The sequence below is a fragment of the Vicugna pacos genome, chromosome 5 (assembly GCF_048564905.1).
Source record: "Vicugna pacos chromosome 5, VicPac4, whole genome shotgun sequence".
NCBI classification, from domain to species: Eukaryota; Metazoa; Chordata; class Mammalia; order Artiodactyla; family Camelidae; genus Vicugna; species Vicugna pacos.
Window position 1 is genome coordinate 70433159 of NC_132991.1, and position 16287 is coordinate 70449445.

At 40.2% G+C, this 16287-nt stretch overlaps 1 protein-coding gene across 7 annotated transcripts in view; it reads right to left on the bottom strand.

Moving 5' to 3' along the window:
* The window catches only part of SPATS2L (spermatogenesis associated serine rich 2 like), a 157368-nt gene that overhangs the window by 122181 nt on the left and 18900 nt on the right, over positions 1 to 16287 (bottom strand). For 5 of the 7 annotated variants that reach the window (XM_072961513.1, XM_072961511.1, XM_072961514.1 and 2 more), the window contains one exon: positions 13962 to 14010. The exons of the other annotated variants lie outside the window; for them this stretch is intronic. The gene's annotated coding sequence lies outside the window, so the exon portion shown is untranslated. Of the gene's footprint in view, positions 1 to 13961; positions 14011 to 16287 lie in introns of those variants that run through there. 7 annotated transcript variants of the gene reach the window in all.

The following is a 16287-nucleotide window of genomic DNA, read 5'->3' on the forward strand; positions in this document are numbered from 1 at the left end:
GGAAAACTAGATCATCTGAAGGTCTCTCTCCAAAGCATGCGAAGATAGACTCAAGGATAATCTTTCAGAGTGGGCTGGTTTGAATGTACTACAAATAATAAGATGAACCCTCCTTATTAATACACTTTCATTACTTGGCAGCTTGTAGATATGAGAAATTCAGGAAGTTCCCCACTCAGCAGTGAACCGAGAAAGTGGGGACCTGGGATTTGGGAGCAGGAGAAACCCCAGAGATGGCCTAATTGAGTGTCTTAATTTTGCAGAGATTAGGAAGAAAGCTAACAACCTCTGCTAAATCAGGTGTAGGAAAGGACAATTACTGTTCTCAAATCATGGTGCACATATTCAGCTGAAACATGTTTACAAATATATTCCGCTGAAAAGCATTGCATGAAGTCTCTAGTTATCCAGAATCCATCATTTTCACATGGTTTGGCTCATGTATGTTCTTTTTTTCAATTAAAAATAAACTTGTTGGCTCTTTCTTATTATAAAAGCAGTATATCTTTAGAGTAGGAAATTTAAGACACAGATTAAAAAAAAGGAACATTTGAAATGCTCATGTATCTTACTACCCAGAGAACCACTTAAAAAACCATTATGCATACTTCCAGGTCATTTTCTAAGAATATCCATATATTAACAAAAATGTGACCATACTATGCATACTTGTTTTTTTTAATAATCTGATTTTATCATTTAACAACATACAGTAAACATCTTTTCATTCCCAATATTTATTTACATCATCTACAATACCAAATAATATTTCATTATTTGTAACAAAACATATTTAACTAATCTGTTATTGTTGAACATGTAAACAATTTATTTCCCTATTATAAACAATGATGTGATTAACATCTTTGTAGCCAAAACCTTTGCACATAGCCTTAATTATTCTTAGCATAAATTCCTAGAAATAAAATTAAAATAGTGAACACATTTTAAAAGATTTAAAAAAATACAAACAGCCAAACTGCCCTCTACAAAGGCAGTCAAATAGTTTAATTTTCTTGAGTTACATGCATAGCAAATGCTCTGATCAGTTCAGCACATCGTGAAGAGAAACTATAGAGGCATACTTGGGTTGGTTAAGTGTAACAGATGTGCTTATAATTCTGATGAACGTTAACTGCAGATACCTTAATCAATTAGATAATTTTTCACTGGAAACTCTCTATACACCTCCAGGCATGACTGACTTAGACATTCCATTTTGGCTATTTCTTTGGAATTTGATGACTTTTTCCTCTCTGGTGTTAGGTACTCTTTTTACACACTTACCAATATTCTTAAGGAGATTCTACATATTTAATCCCTGGCAATAGTCTCATAGTGCTCTGATCACATGCATCAGCTAAAAAGATCTATCATCCAAGTTATACTCCCAATTAGATGCCAGAACCTGTTTGTGGTTTGACATTTTAATGAAATGATAAAAGCGACACCTGAAATTTAGGCAAAATTTCAACAAGCGCCTGCAAGACTAAGGAGAGGTCGTAAAATGTGTTGTCAGACCACGTGTTTTTCTTTAAATTTTTTTTTTCATTTTTATTCTACCTGATTCCATAAAGGACTTAAAGCAGCTTTTCTTTTTAAGCATGTCTTCTAAAAGGGACATTTTCACATCACTGAGGCTGCCAATTTCTTTCCTAACATAAGGATATTCTTCTATCATGACTGCTAGCTATATTTGAAAACTGAATGGCAAGGATATTGTTCTTAACAAGAAAAGAGGAAAAAAAACCTCATTATGATCATGAAGCCTGCCTGGAAGGCCCTCCAAACAGCGTGCCCTAGGTATACAATACCAGCTCAAACCAGGAAGACCTCCATTTCTAGGATGCATGAAAGCTCAAAGAATCACAAAAGGCAGGCCTTTGGGGGTATTCTCTTCCCCTAAGGGTCTGTAAGAACTCAGATCTCCGACATTCTGACATGTGAGGAATCATGAGACCCGAAAATGCACAGGGGGCCTGGGAGCAGGGAGAGCACGCCCGGCACTAGGGGCAGGAGGCAAGCGTCCCTCTCCCCTGCACCAGCTGCAGGCAACACCCATCTCCTGCTTGGCTAATCCTTCTGAGTCTCCTCTATCTTTTTCTTCCTGAGTCCTCCCACTCTTCCAGCCCCATCCTCTCTGGGGGTCTGGCTCTGGTCTGCTATGCCACATTTTGAAGCATGGGCTTGTTTTTTTGTTTTTTTAAGCCCGTGGTCTTTCTAAGTCCTCATCTTTAGACTCAATTTCCACCTCTCTTCCATCAGCCTCAACTCTGCCTGGTATCTCTTCTGTTTCAGGGTCCCATGCTGAAAAGACATAGCCCCACACTCCGTGTTACACTTGAAGACCACTTCATGACAAGTCCATGGTGTGTGGCGAACGGAAGATTTGGGATAAGATTAATTTTTCATGATTTAGGAAAAAAGGGAGGGGTATTCAGTACTACATTAATGTTAAAGAGGTTAATGGGAACGAATGTCACTGAACTTGGCATACTAAAAGTTTTGCCTATGCTCTAAATATTCCCAAATGCCATCATTTCAGAATAAAAGGATCATTTTCATTGTGAAACCTGAGGTTTTCTGAAATTTCAAAAAAAGAAAAGAAAAAGAAAGAAATCTCAAGGCAAACGTGCAGTTTTTCATTGGAACCAGCAGTATATCTAAGGAGCAAGGGCCAGACTCCACAATGACACCCACCTGACTAACAGAAAATGTCCTATCAACAGTTTGCCTAAACTTAACCTTGACGTTTTAGCACCTGACAATCTCCTGGGCCCTTTCAAATTACTTCATTTGATCCTCACCAAAATTTGTAAGGTAGGTGTCACTGGTCCCACTTCAGAGATGAGGGAACCGGCTTCCAGAGGTTTGCAAGAGACATCTGAGTTGGGTCAGCGGCTGAGAACATGGGCCCCGAGGCCGACCCTCTAGGTCAAGTCCAGGCCCCGCCCTCTGTGAACTGTATGAACTTGGGCGACTAAGTTACCTTCACTATGCCTCCGTGTCTACATCGTAAAACACAGACCTAAATGACAATACTACCCACCTCACAGGCCGCTGTGGGGATTAGATTAGTTGAGTTAATACATTAAAGCAATTACAGAATTTGTAAGTCAGTCTGCAGAGACCCAGCACACAGTCAGCACTTAAGAAAAGCTCGTGAGACTCAGGTCCCAGAGCTAAGCGTTTTAAGGCCAGATGAGGGAGGTATCCTTAACTTTAGCAATCAGATTGCTTCTGTGATTCGTAATTTTATCAGTAGAGAAATTAGCAGTTTCTCACCAAAGGAAAAGACATGCTAAAAGGAAACCCTGAACTGCATATAATGACACAAAAAGGAAGAGAAGGGCAAAAGTTCAAGTGTGGCTTCTGAAAAGAACACCATTTATTTCTGTTTCCAGAAAAACACTGTACACCCTTTAAGTATTTTCAGTCATTTTAGAGCACAATGAAAGGTCAAGCTACATGGAAGTAATATTTGTGTAGCCCATGGTGACTGTAGGGGAGTCTGTTTCCCATGGCCTGGTCCTCGGGGGGGACAATGAAGCGCCTTTTGGGGCCAGCGCCTGCCCAGCCCAGCCCTCCCCGTTCCCCGCGGCACCCACTCCACGGGGCTCTCTGGCAAGAGAGGAGAACAAAGATGCAGCTGGCGATCTGCAGTGCTGCGGGAAAGAGCAGTTTCACCCAGGGAGGGGGCAGCGGGAAAGCTGCAGAGGAATACAACCAGAACGCGTTTTCTTGCTTCTGGTTTCTGCAGCTGTCGGGGTCAAAAAAGAGGCTGAAGGGCAGAGGATGTGGTGTTGGGAGGACAGAGAGACTGACCAAGACAAGGGGATGGCAAGAAAAAAAAACCACAGGTGGCTGGGATAACCATGAAAAAAGGACCAGCCTGCATAAGACACCAAAGCAGCGGAGTGGGACATGGCAAAGAAGTTCCGGAAAAGTAGGTATGTCCGAGGACCACAGGAGACCAGGAATGGGCACTTTCTCAGTCCTGTTCCGGGGCACGGGAGGGATTGGGAGACCGCCACAGGGGCTCTTAGGCATCATCTACAGATTGCAGGGGTGAAGGTCGAGGTTCCTTCCTAGAAATGACGCCTCCTTCTAAAGCATCACGTGAAGTGGGCTTCTAGTGGTACAGGTGTGGTCTGGAGGGTTCAAAAGTCAAGTGCGGTGCGAAGGAATCTAATTAAGGAACTCAGGGAGTCTCTGACATCAGGTTATACGGAAAAGGAAATCTCATTGGAAACAGGAACATATTCAGCACAAAGTTCTGGACTGTCGTTCGGCCAGGAAGTTCTGCATGCCACGGGTGTAAAAATAACGATCACATGGTCACATCTGTATGCACTTTAAAGTTTATAAAAAATTTTTAGAAATGTGATCCTCTGTCCCACATGGAAGTTTTTCATACCCCAACAAGACACGCAAGATCTTCATATTATTATGAGTCCCTAAGAATTGACTTTATGCTACTGCAAACATTTTCTTTAATCTATAAATACTACTCACAGAATTTTATCTATAAATACTATACATAATAGGCAAACAGTGGGTTTTAGGTACTGAATCTATTCTAAAATATCTACTACTTTCCCAGAATGACTAATTAAATATAATTTACATTAACTGAACTAGGTGTAAATATTGCAATACTCTGCACAGACCATTAACCATACCTCATTAAGAAGTTTCTATGTTTCCAAACCCTCAGACATTCTAAGGGGGGTACTATAGATGAATAATTATTTTTAAAAAGACTGTGTTAAAGGATATCCCTCAGGGGTCTTTAAAAACAGCTCTTAATAGCATAAACAGGAAGCACGCTATAAGGTAATGAAGAATGGTGGAATAAAAATGATTGTGGCCTATTTCCATAAAGAAGCATGGAAAAAGGAAAACAAGCAAAAATTCCTTCCAGCTTGCTGAATTAAAATGAACTGTTATGTCATTAGGCAAGTGTCTTATTTACTCTTTGCTTCATATACAATAATAACATGTGTTGTTGAGAGTCAAGAGTTCACATTAGCATTTTTTAATTTAGGAAAAAGGGGAAATCGTAAACCTTAAGAAATGGTTTTTGGGTTGACACAGTTCAGCATGCCTGGAGGGTGATGTGTACTCTGTACCCAAATCCTTATGAAATGTTCTGTCCTTGAGATACAAAGATAACACTTCTGACCCACAGTCAGCAGAGCACTCAGCTTTGACGATAAATTTGTGCTGATTTACCCTCTTCAGGTCGTCTGGTTTCCTATGTTACAGATAGCATACGTTTGGGAGACGGTTGCCTGGCTTTGCGAGAGAACTTGCAGCTTGGAGAAGGGAAGTGAAGCAGAGAGCTAATGCTTGACCTTGGCACTAGGTGCTCGCCAACTGCTATGTTAAAAGCAAAATTCTATAAAGTTGAAACTGATTCCATCAGTAGGGTGAGAACTCTGCAAATGTATTTATATTAAGAAAAGCTGTGATTAGTTGAACCTTTTCACTAGGTATGCTACCTTCTGGAGTAAATAAAGCCTGCTGTACGGTCGCATCAATTCCTTTTATATCAGTGAGTATTCAGGTTGTTCCAAGTTTTGGTTTCTCCAAGCCCTCTTTCCCCATCTTATTGGAAGATCCCAATCTACTCAATTTGGGTACTGATTCCTTGATCAGACTTAATCTGGCCCAGAGTATTTCTGGTCCAATATGTAAATCACCAATATACAGGTCAGAGAAAGACCTGCCTGAATATATTTCTTCATTCAACAAATACTAATTGAACACTTCTTGTGTATCAAGCAGTGGGCGAAGCACTGGAAATACTGGTGAACAGAACTTACAGTCAGCCGGTGGTCTATCATGGGGCTGGCTGAATCTATCATGTACTATTTTGCTAAACCTTTGAGCAGACCATAGAGAAAGCAGGAGAAAAGAGAATATCAGCTCATTAATCAGAGAGCAAGCTTAGAGGACAAAGCCACATCTCTCTCACTTGTTCCATTTCGTCTCCCTAACTCTTTGTTACTCTAGGTGAGCAACCCATGCATCTTAATTGGCTGCCAGACCCTCTTCAAGCTCTCTTTTCAGAAAGCTTTGCAAAAGTCTTATAAACAATTTTGCTATTCCAGAAAATGTTAATGCTCAAGGTACCCCTTTGAAAGAAAAGGAAAATTCCTTTGAGTTTTTTTTTTCTCAGTAACCAGGAATGCAATTAGGCCTACACTTGGCACTTTGTCAGTTTCCAGAGCCAAGAGATCTCAGGGTTAGAAGAACAAAGCTTCCAAGATGCTTTAGCTATTGACTATGGCTGGCCCAGAATTAAAGAGTTAAAGCCTGAGAACATTTTACCCCTTTACTTTAATTTCCCATGTAAGTAACTTCCAAATACCAAGGCTTAGAGGACCTAGAATGCAAAATCCTTTCCATTATTTTATTGAAAAATTATGTCTACTATGATTTATTGCTAATGCTGATCTTTCAAAGCATCAATCGGGACACCTGCAAACCTTCGGACAACAGCTGCCAATACAAGTTTAACATTTCACAGGTCAGCACTTAAAATGTGACAAATAATAAATCATCCCTATAACCAGTGTGAGGCACTGGGTTGGTAACGTATTGAGAGTTGGTTAAAGAAGTATAAACCATAGATTACGTTATAACTTAGCACTTCGGAAAATGGAGACCAAGTCAAATAATGATTGTTATCACCGTATCTCTTTCTTCATTGGTACTTTCTCTAAGAAAGAAAATTTCTTTTTACATAAAGAAATTTCACTGTGTGTTAACTTGAAATTTGGTTATTACATATGTATATGTGCTTGAAAAACAAAGAATTTCTGCACTCTTTGTAGCTTTTTAGTGAATGACCCAAAGGGGACAATAGTCTACTTAGGACTTGCCAGGGCGATATTTGATAGCAACGTTTAGCTTGTTTTGGAAGATATTCACTGATTTCAGGGCTATAAGTATTTTTATCATTTCCATTATTGAACCATTACAAGTAATCATTTGTACCCTGGTAGAACAAATGCTCTGTACCAAATATCCATTTGGTGTGAGGAACAACTGTATACATCTGTCTAGGAATGGCTGTGAGATACTCGAATACACTTCTCTAGATTCACAAGAGAAAAAAAAATTAAGGTCCTTGAATGATATGACGATTTGCCTGTGGTATGCAGACTCTGTGCACCCCTCTTACCTTCTTTCCACATTGCCATAAAATTTTAAGGCAAGTGAGGCTGTCAGTGAAGTGAGTATCAGCATGAGAAATGCTAAAACTGATTTAATGCCTTCTTTCTAACAAGAGGTAAAGCAGTAGCTAAAGGTAAACGTGGAGTCAAACCTTAGAGAGGCAGCTTGGGTAGAAAGACACCTTGGGACCTGCAGAGAATTTTCAGCATCTAACGAAAGTGATGTCAAGTCCAGTGTCCACCAGTGTATTGAAATTCACTAAAGAAAACTCTCACATATCTTCTGTACTTACGTTTCTTTGATTCTTTTTATTCAAATCCCTTAAAGAGAGTTAAGTCATTAGCAACTATGGAAACCAGCTCATAGAGATGCCTGATTTTCTGAGATGGCCCAGACCTGCAGGGTTAGAGCTCCCAGGAATCTTGTCCATCCTACGTGACCTCATCCCCTGACCCGAGGCTGACTGGTCAAAAGGTGGTTCATGAGCTTAAGTTGGATGAATTAGATTCTCTCTTCTAGGAGCCTCAGGCTTGGAACCCTAAAGCCCAGAGGGCAAAAGACATCAGTGCTCAATCACAGTGACAGTGATGCCTTAGAGAAGAGGCCACAGAGCCCTCCGCCGAGATTGCAAGGGCTTCCCTGGTGGTGGCCCTTCGTGTAGTTTGAAGTTTCCACCATTCCTTCAGTTCTGTGGATGTCCCAAGGACCCTTCCAATAAAACAACTTAAAAATAGTTCTATTTTGGTTTAAGCTAGCCAGTCAGTTTCTGTAGCTTCCAATCAAAAAAGCCTTGTAGGTTAATGATGTCAGTACTTTAATATGAAGTTTCATTTTGTTAAAGGTGAAGTAGAAGGGACAGGATCATAATTCTTTCCGTTTGTAGGAAATGACATTTTACAGACACTCTCACATGTGACCCCTGCCAGGGTTGGGGAGGGTTGCTATTATCACCCTCATGACAGAGAAAAAGCAATAGCATCTCAGACAGGGTACTGCCTCTGTGCCGTGGCCTGGCTGCTGGTCACAGGCTTAGAACCAGGTCTCCCGACTGCTGGTCAACCGCCCTTCACCCTACTCCTTGGAAGGTGTGTGTATATGTAATCCTAAAGGAATCCAACAGGAATCTTAAAACAAACAGAAAAACAGAGCTATTCTGAGTATATATATACATATATGTATCTCCATTCTTTCCTATCCAACTCCAAACCAAGGGCTTGGGGAAAGTTTTAATAGTCAATATATGCACTATTGCCTTTGTGTTGATATCTGCCAATAAGAAAATTAGGGCCAAGAAGTGCCTCTTTCTGATAATGGTAACAAGTTTATCATCTTCTACACATTTTAACTATTAGCAGGGAGCAGCCTTCGAACTATATGGCAGTATTTGCATCTTACATGTTCAAACAAAAATGTCTGGCTATTTGTTTACAATTCATATACATGTATTATTGTAATAACATGTTATATACCTTATAAAACATGAATAAAATAGCAAAGAAGAATGACAGAATTGATGTGCTGTTTTACCAGCCATGACATCTCAAGGCAAATACACCCAGGACAAGGCTCACGATTAATTAACCACAGTGGATGTAAACCTGTAAGTTTTCCAGATCATTTAGACTTTTGGTGGCCAGCTTCTTGCCAGATCTGATTCGAGGTCGCTGTCATTATGTCATAATGGGGCTGACAGAGTTCTTGCTAAACTTTGCCATTTTCCTGTTGTTTGCAGTATTAAAATTATCTTCAATTTATGGGAGTTTTTTGCAGAATCGTTTTAAGACTCTGTTAGTTTGTGAGGGTTTGTTAAAACCGAAACATAAAATGTGTAAATCCAGTTAACTAGACATGATGCATTTCACCAGATAATCAAAGCAGATGAACGAGGGGGAAAGGCACTGAAGGGGAGGCTCAACCCCCCTCTCTACGGGTGACACCTGACCACCTGACACGTGGACCCAGGGCTGATGCTAGTGTCAGTACAGTCATCATCTGTTATCACAGTGTTTCACGATAGTGAAATGAATGATAATGCAAGTTCTAAACCATTTTTTTCTCAACCAAATGGATCTTCTCAAGAGCTCCCTGGGGTGTACAGCCCACTTTGGAGGCCACTCTGCCAGGCAATGAGGTGGAGGTTTACTTCTAGAGTCATTTATAACCATGGGACAGCCTAAAACTATGCAGGACAAGAATAAACCAACCCAGGCTGAAAAGACAGTTTATTCTGCAATTTAAAGAACTTTAAAAATTATGAACTAGAACCCATAACCTCTGAAAAGCACATAGAACATTAACACTTGATGTATTTTTTGTATATTACCCATGCAACTACCAGCCCCATCAAAAAACAGAACATTGCCAGCACTCACAGAAGCCCTCCAGCTCTTCCCTCTTTCCCAGCATGCCCTCCCTTAGAGGGAACCACTATCCTGATCCTTTCAGCAATAAATTCCTGGCCACTTACATCTGTACCCCTTAGCAACAGAGTTTAGTTTTGTCTGTTTTTACACTTTGTATAAATGGAATAAGATTGCTATGCATTCTTTTGTATCTTCTTTCTTATGTCTTAAGATGTATCCCTGTTATTTGTGTGTAGCTCTAATTTACTCTTTTTCGTTGCTGTATAATATTCCACAATATCGTTATAGAGATCATAATTCCTTATGATTACAGCACAATGTATTCATCCATTCTACGACTGATGGATATTCTAGATGTTGCTAACTTGAGATGAATACAAACAATGCTGCCAAGAACATTTTACACGTCTCTGGATGCATATGAGTGCACATTTCTCTAGAACACATACACACACACAAACACACAAAGTGTACATGTGCGTATGCATGAGAATGGAATTGCTGGATCCCACCTAACTTAGGTTAAAAACAAAACAAAACAAATCTAAGGAAAAGTAATTCTAGTAAATCACTTGGCAATCAATTTTAATGTAAACTAACTCTTAGGTAGCCATGAGGAAAGCTCATTAAATTACTAGATTTATCCTTCCCTAGACTTTCACTCCTGCCCACTGCTTAAATTTGAACCAAGACATTAAATGCATTTAACTCTGTTAAAAAATAGTTTGAAAATTCCCAGTGAATTTGCTGAAGCCAGTTCTCCCAAATCTCCTCTCCCTGCCCCATTTATATTTTTTATGTATTGTAATTGCATTTTTCCTTTTAATGAGGGCCAATATTGTGTGTACTGAGAGCACAAAATGTTCATTCAAATTTTAAAGCAATTTTGCACCAAAAGGTTTCAGGTTAGCACTCATATTGATCAAGCATGGAACATCAAAAATGTTAACCCTGAGCCAGAGAGAGGGGCGCAAATATAAACAATGGAGATTAATTCCAACCTCAGAGTCTCCAATGTTTCATTACCATTGTTACCAAATGGACTACATACATGGGACATACTTAGATGACAGTATTGTGGCACCAGTCAATCTGCTCATCAGTCTCCCACTGTCTTATTGACCACAAATATAATAACTAACATCTATTATACTGTCAGGCACTATCTGCATATTAGTTCATATATGCAACGCTTTCTTAATCCTTAAAACAACTCTGTGAGATAAGTACTATTATTCTTTCCATCTTACAAAAGGAAACAGGCACCGAGAGGGAAAGTAACTTGACTGAGGTCCCATGGCTGTAAGTAGCTCAGCCGGGAATCAAAACCAAGCTTCCTGGTGCCTCAGTACACCCTCTGCTACACTGCCTGGAACATGTTAGCTTTGTTGTCATCATTGTTGTTATTATTCTGATAACAACAGGAATAGTTCTTTAAGACCAGGGCAAATATGTGAACCATAGGAGGGAAAAAAAATCAATCTACGTTTGTTTTTATTTGAAAATTTTGTGAAAACGATTGCAACCCGACAACTCTCATTCTGGGAGAACTAATTAAGAAATGAATTAAGGGATTCAATGGTACCCAAATTAGTCATTAGAGCCTGAAGATCTGGAGCTCTGGTCTAAATCCAGCTTTGGCACTTGCATCCAAAATAAACACGACCAGATAAGTACCACAGCTCACAATTAAAATGGATTTATATGGCTTATGCATCCACATGGGGGAGGTCTCTTCCTAATTGAATTCGGACACCTCTTCAGCTATTGTGGGTTTCATCTGCCATCTCCCTGTTCTTTTGTAACTGCTGGCAATAGGATTATGCTGAGGGAGAAATCATTTTAATCAGTGATGTCTGCAAAATGAGCATAAAAAGATAAAAGTAAAGCCTCTGAACTATAATTAGAAAAGTCCTTAAGTGTGCTCATGTGACGTGTGTTTGAGACTACTACCAACTGGCAAGACAAGTCACAGAATGGACGTCCAATGTCACTGTGCTCTGGGATGAGCAGCCAGTAAAGCTAGTGTTCCAGCATGCGACGAGAGTAGTCTTCCACAGGCCAAAATATCCCTGCTTTCTACCTCTAACATAATTAGCGCCAGATAGCTGGAGGCATCTCATTCTCCTGACAAAAATATGATCAGAATTGTTTTCAATTGGTACATCTTTCCATCAAGCTGTTTGTTGCCTTCCAGCAGAATAATCAGAGTTTCTGCTTATTTGGTATGTTCCAAGAAAACAGGAATTGATTTTGCCCTTGCTTGTCCGATGGGGAGAAGCCAGCCAGAATTTACATAGGAACTCTTCAGTTGCCTAATAGAAAGAAAAACTAAGTTTTGTGTGTGTGTGTATGAGAGAGAGAGAGAGAGAGACAGAGACAGAGAGACAGAGCGAGAAGAAATCAACCAGTAGTTTCCATAATAATTCTCTTTGAACAACAATAAAGAAATTGTTTTCATTCTGAGTCAGATTTCAGATATGAAGAAGTAAAATATTCTATTCCATTCATGGAAAACAACCAACTCCCACTAATGTTAATGGCTCTTTTCAAAAAGTTATAGTCATCTTCCTACTAAAGTTTCAGGGTTATGGAAAAAGAATCAAGTTTAGATTAAACATTCTTGGAAACACCCAGGTGCAATAAGACCTCATTAATTTGGACTACTTCAATATGGAATTTACAATCATTTGACAGGATCTGGACTACAGATGATCTTTTCACAGTGAATATATGGCTTGCTAAATAAGCAAGTTAATTTAAACAAGCAAGACTGCTGGGGGAAAGAATATAAATATTTCAGGAAAAAGTATGAGAAACCCAAATAATGACCTGCTTCCTGTCCAGCAAGTACCTGTGTGAACCCATTCAAATACCAATAGCTTGCAGCAATAGTAATTACCATTTATTTGAACGTCAATCTTATATAGTCCACTTTATGTACAGAAGCTAGAAATATCCCAACAACTGTGAGATGGGTGTAATTATTCCCATGTTAGAGAGGAGGAAACTGGGGCTCAAGAAGCAGGTGACAGCAAAGACCGCACCATTGCTAGGCAGCAGAGGCAGGATGCAAAGCCAGGTTGTCTGGCTCAAAAGCCTGTGTCCTTCCACTCCCACTCAGTGCTGAGTGAGCACTGAAGATTGTGAGCCAGGTTTCTAGATTCACTGGACCAAGCTCTTCAACAACAGAACAGCAGCGAAAATGGTTATCACTGCGAGGAGGGAAGCCAGGCAGCCTGGCTCCAGAGCCTGCCCTCTTAACCGTAATTCCTTTCTGCAACACAAGGATATCTAAAAAAGACTTTTCTCCCTGGTACTCTGAAGTATTCTGCATGCATGAAATGACTCTAAAGAAATTCACAGAAACATCAATGTAGGTGGAGAAGGCGCACGTAGGTGGGATCGGAGTGTCTCCGGTCCTCTGCTCCTTGCCGAGACCTCCCACCCCATCAGAGTGACTTGTCTCTTCAGTCTGCACACCTGTAAGAAAGCACTCTGGTGATGAGACCCTGAGAGTCTGACAAAGGCTGTAACAAGACCTCTGGGAGTCAACTGCAGGTACAGGGACAGCTGGGCAGGTAAGCCGGACGAGGATATGGGGAAGAAAGGGACTATCTCCAATGGAAAATGATTCAGCCATTAAAAAAAAAAAAAGAAAATCCTTCCATTTGCCACAACATGAATGAATGGACCTTGAAGGCATTATGCTAAGTGAAATAAGTCAGAGAAAGATACAAACCTTACGAACTCACTTATATGTGCAATCAAAAAAGACTAACTAAACTCATAGAAAAAAAGGATCAGACTTTTGGTTAACAGAAATGGAGGATGTGGTGGTGGGGGGGGATTAAAGGAAGGTGGCCAAAATGCATAAATTTCCAGTTATAACATAAGTAAGTACTAACGACATATGACGTGATGATGGTAGCTAACACTGCTGTATGACACACAAAAGTAAATCCTAAGACTTCTACCACAAGGAGAGAATTCCTTTCCTTTATTCTTTTCTTCTTTAAAAAATTGTATGTGTATGAGAAGATGGGCGTTAGCTGGACCTATTGTGGTAATCATTTCATAATATATGTAAATCAAACCATCATGCAATATGCCTTAAACTCATGCAAAGATGTATGCCAATTATTTCCCAATAAAATTGGAAAAATTTAACTACTATATATAAAATAGATAAACAACAAGTTTATACTGTGTAACACAAGGAACTATATTCAGTATCTCATAGTAACTTTAATGAAGAAGAAAATCAAAACGAATGTATGTATGTATATGTATAACTGAAACTTTATGCTTCACCAGAAATTGACACAACATTGTAAACTGATTATACTTCAATTAAAAAAAAAAAACTTGGAAAAATGTAGGGGGAAAAAAAAAGGGACCATCTCTACTTACCTGGGAATCCACAGAGATGGTCCTGAAAGCAGCCAGGGTCTGGAGTGCTCTAGGAAGAAAAGAAATGTGGGCGCTCAGATCTGACCTTTCGAAGCCACACCACTCATCTCCATCACAGCCACAAGCACGGGATCTGGAGTCGGGCAGACAAGGAATTGGACCTTACGTGTGACTTGAAACAGTGTGGGTGGAGTATCTTTCTGTGTCTCAGTTTCCTCAACTGTAAAATGGCCGCTGATAACAGTAGCTTCCTCACAGAGATGTTGAGAAGACTGGATAGTATACAATCTGTGCAATGACCTTAGCACACACGGTAGTGATATATTAATGATGATAGCTAACATTTATTGCTTGCTTACAAACTGTCTGGTGTTGTTTTATGGCTTCAAGTGGGTTAACTCTTCAATACCATGAGGTAGGCACTATTACTACAGGCATTTTGCAGATGTAGAAAATGAGGCACAGAACGGTCAAATCACCTGTCTCATAAAAACAAACAGGGCAAGTGGTGGAGCTGGGACCATCTGGCTACAGGGCCTGGACTCTAAACCACAGGAATATCCTGCCTAATTTATTACAAATAAATGTTAGCTGTTATTATTGTTTCTATAATATTCTCCTCTCCAAGAAATATCCATGCAAGCCCAGGGAATGCATCATTCAGCTAAGAACCACTTAGGCATAGAGACAAGGGTTGGGGTTATAAGTCAACCAGGCAAGTTGACTGACTAAGTCAACAATCTCTTCAAGCGTTCCCTGAGAATCCCTCTGCAGCTGATGCTCTGTTAAGCACTGTCGGGGCTTCAAATGCTCTGGTCACTGATCCTGCACAGTCAGCTCAACCTCCATGAAACAACCCGGGAACGACGACAGGAGGGAAGGACAGGACAGGACCTCAGGTCACTGGATGCTGTGCCTGGCTTGGCGCCAGCTCTCTGGGGAGCTTCTCCAAGTCAGCTGACCTCTCTGGGGTTCATCTTCAAGTGAGAGGACTGACCTAGAGGCTCTTAAGCTGTGAGATTCTAATCCACAATGCTACTCTGACTCTCTTTCAATCAGACTAACTTTCCTCCCAACAGTCCATTTCTGAGAGACTCTATTGTGACCCTTCATTTATCTAACACACTGACTGAACACAACGCCAGGCACTGTGAATAGTGCCCAGGACAGCAACACAAGACAAAGCCTATACTTCATAATGAGCTCCGAGAGCATGACTAGTTCTTACCACAGGAATCTTGGCAATCGGAAGACCAGGGGAGAGTGCAGCCCTGAGGACAACAGCACGTGCCCGGTAGGCCCCCACCTGAGCCCTGGAAGTGACCCCAAAGAATCCTGCATAAGTGACCTGGGTGTCCCAGGGCGCCCAGCAGTCTGAGAAGGGGGTGCCGTGCTAAGATCATGGGGCAGGTAAGAATGTCTGTGAAAAATAAGGCAGAAACCAGGCAACCAGGGAGATGCTTGACTTCAGAGTTAGGTTTGTTTCCTAAAAGTAATAAACCAAAGAGATGAGGATTCAGCTGGCACTTAACTACCTGACTTTCTTCACTTTAATAAAGTACACCAACGGCCATTCTGACAGCAGTCTTTCCTTCTATGTATGCGTGTCCGAGCATGCACGCGTCTGCTTCTTTGAGAAACATTTACTTTGACACAAGACGCTACTGACTTTATTGAAAGATCAGCTCATCACACTTTTCAGATATATTTGCTTTTGTGGAAACTCCTTGGAGGGAGATAATTCAGTGAGTATAATACTTCCATTAAAAAGAAATTGATTTTAAAATATGCTTTTCAAACTTTTGACAAAAACAATTCTCTGATTTTCTTTATGTGCCACAAAAGGCAAACACTGTTGTGCTGACAATGTAATAAATAACAAGTTGTCAAATGAGATATTAAAGATTTATAGTTTTAATTTTTAATAAAGACTTTTAAACATAACCCAAAATTTCCATCAATCTTTGACATGGGAGGAAGTAGCATTTTGGTAAATTCCATCTCCTACCACAATAGAAGTCACAGAAGATGCTTATGGTTCTTAGAGAGGGCAATGATGGTGTTCTTTACAGGATGGTTAAATATTTGCAGCATATAACTTTAGAAGGCACAAAATGGTACAAGATAAAAATGTATTACTTTGACAGGTATTCAGGTAACGGATACACTGTCTTTGCTATGTCTCTACCGAAGTACCCAGTGCATGGGAGTCTACAGAGAATTTAGTTTCTAAATTGGCTCTGAAAGGGATTCCAAAAATATTTTAAGCAACAGCAATATTGCTGGAGGACATGCAAAAATGTCAAGGATGACAACTCTGAGGAAC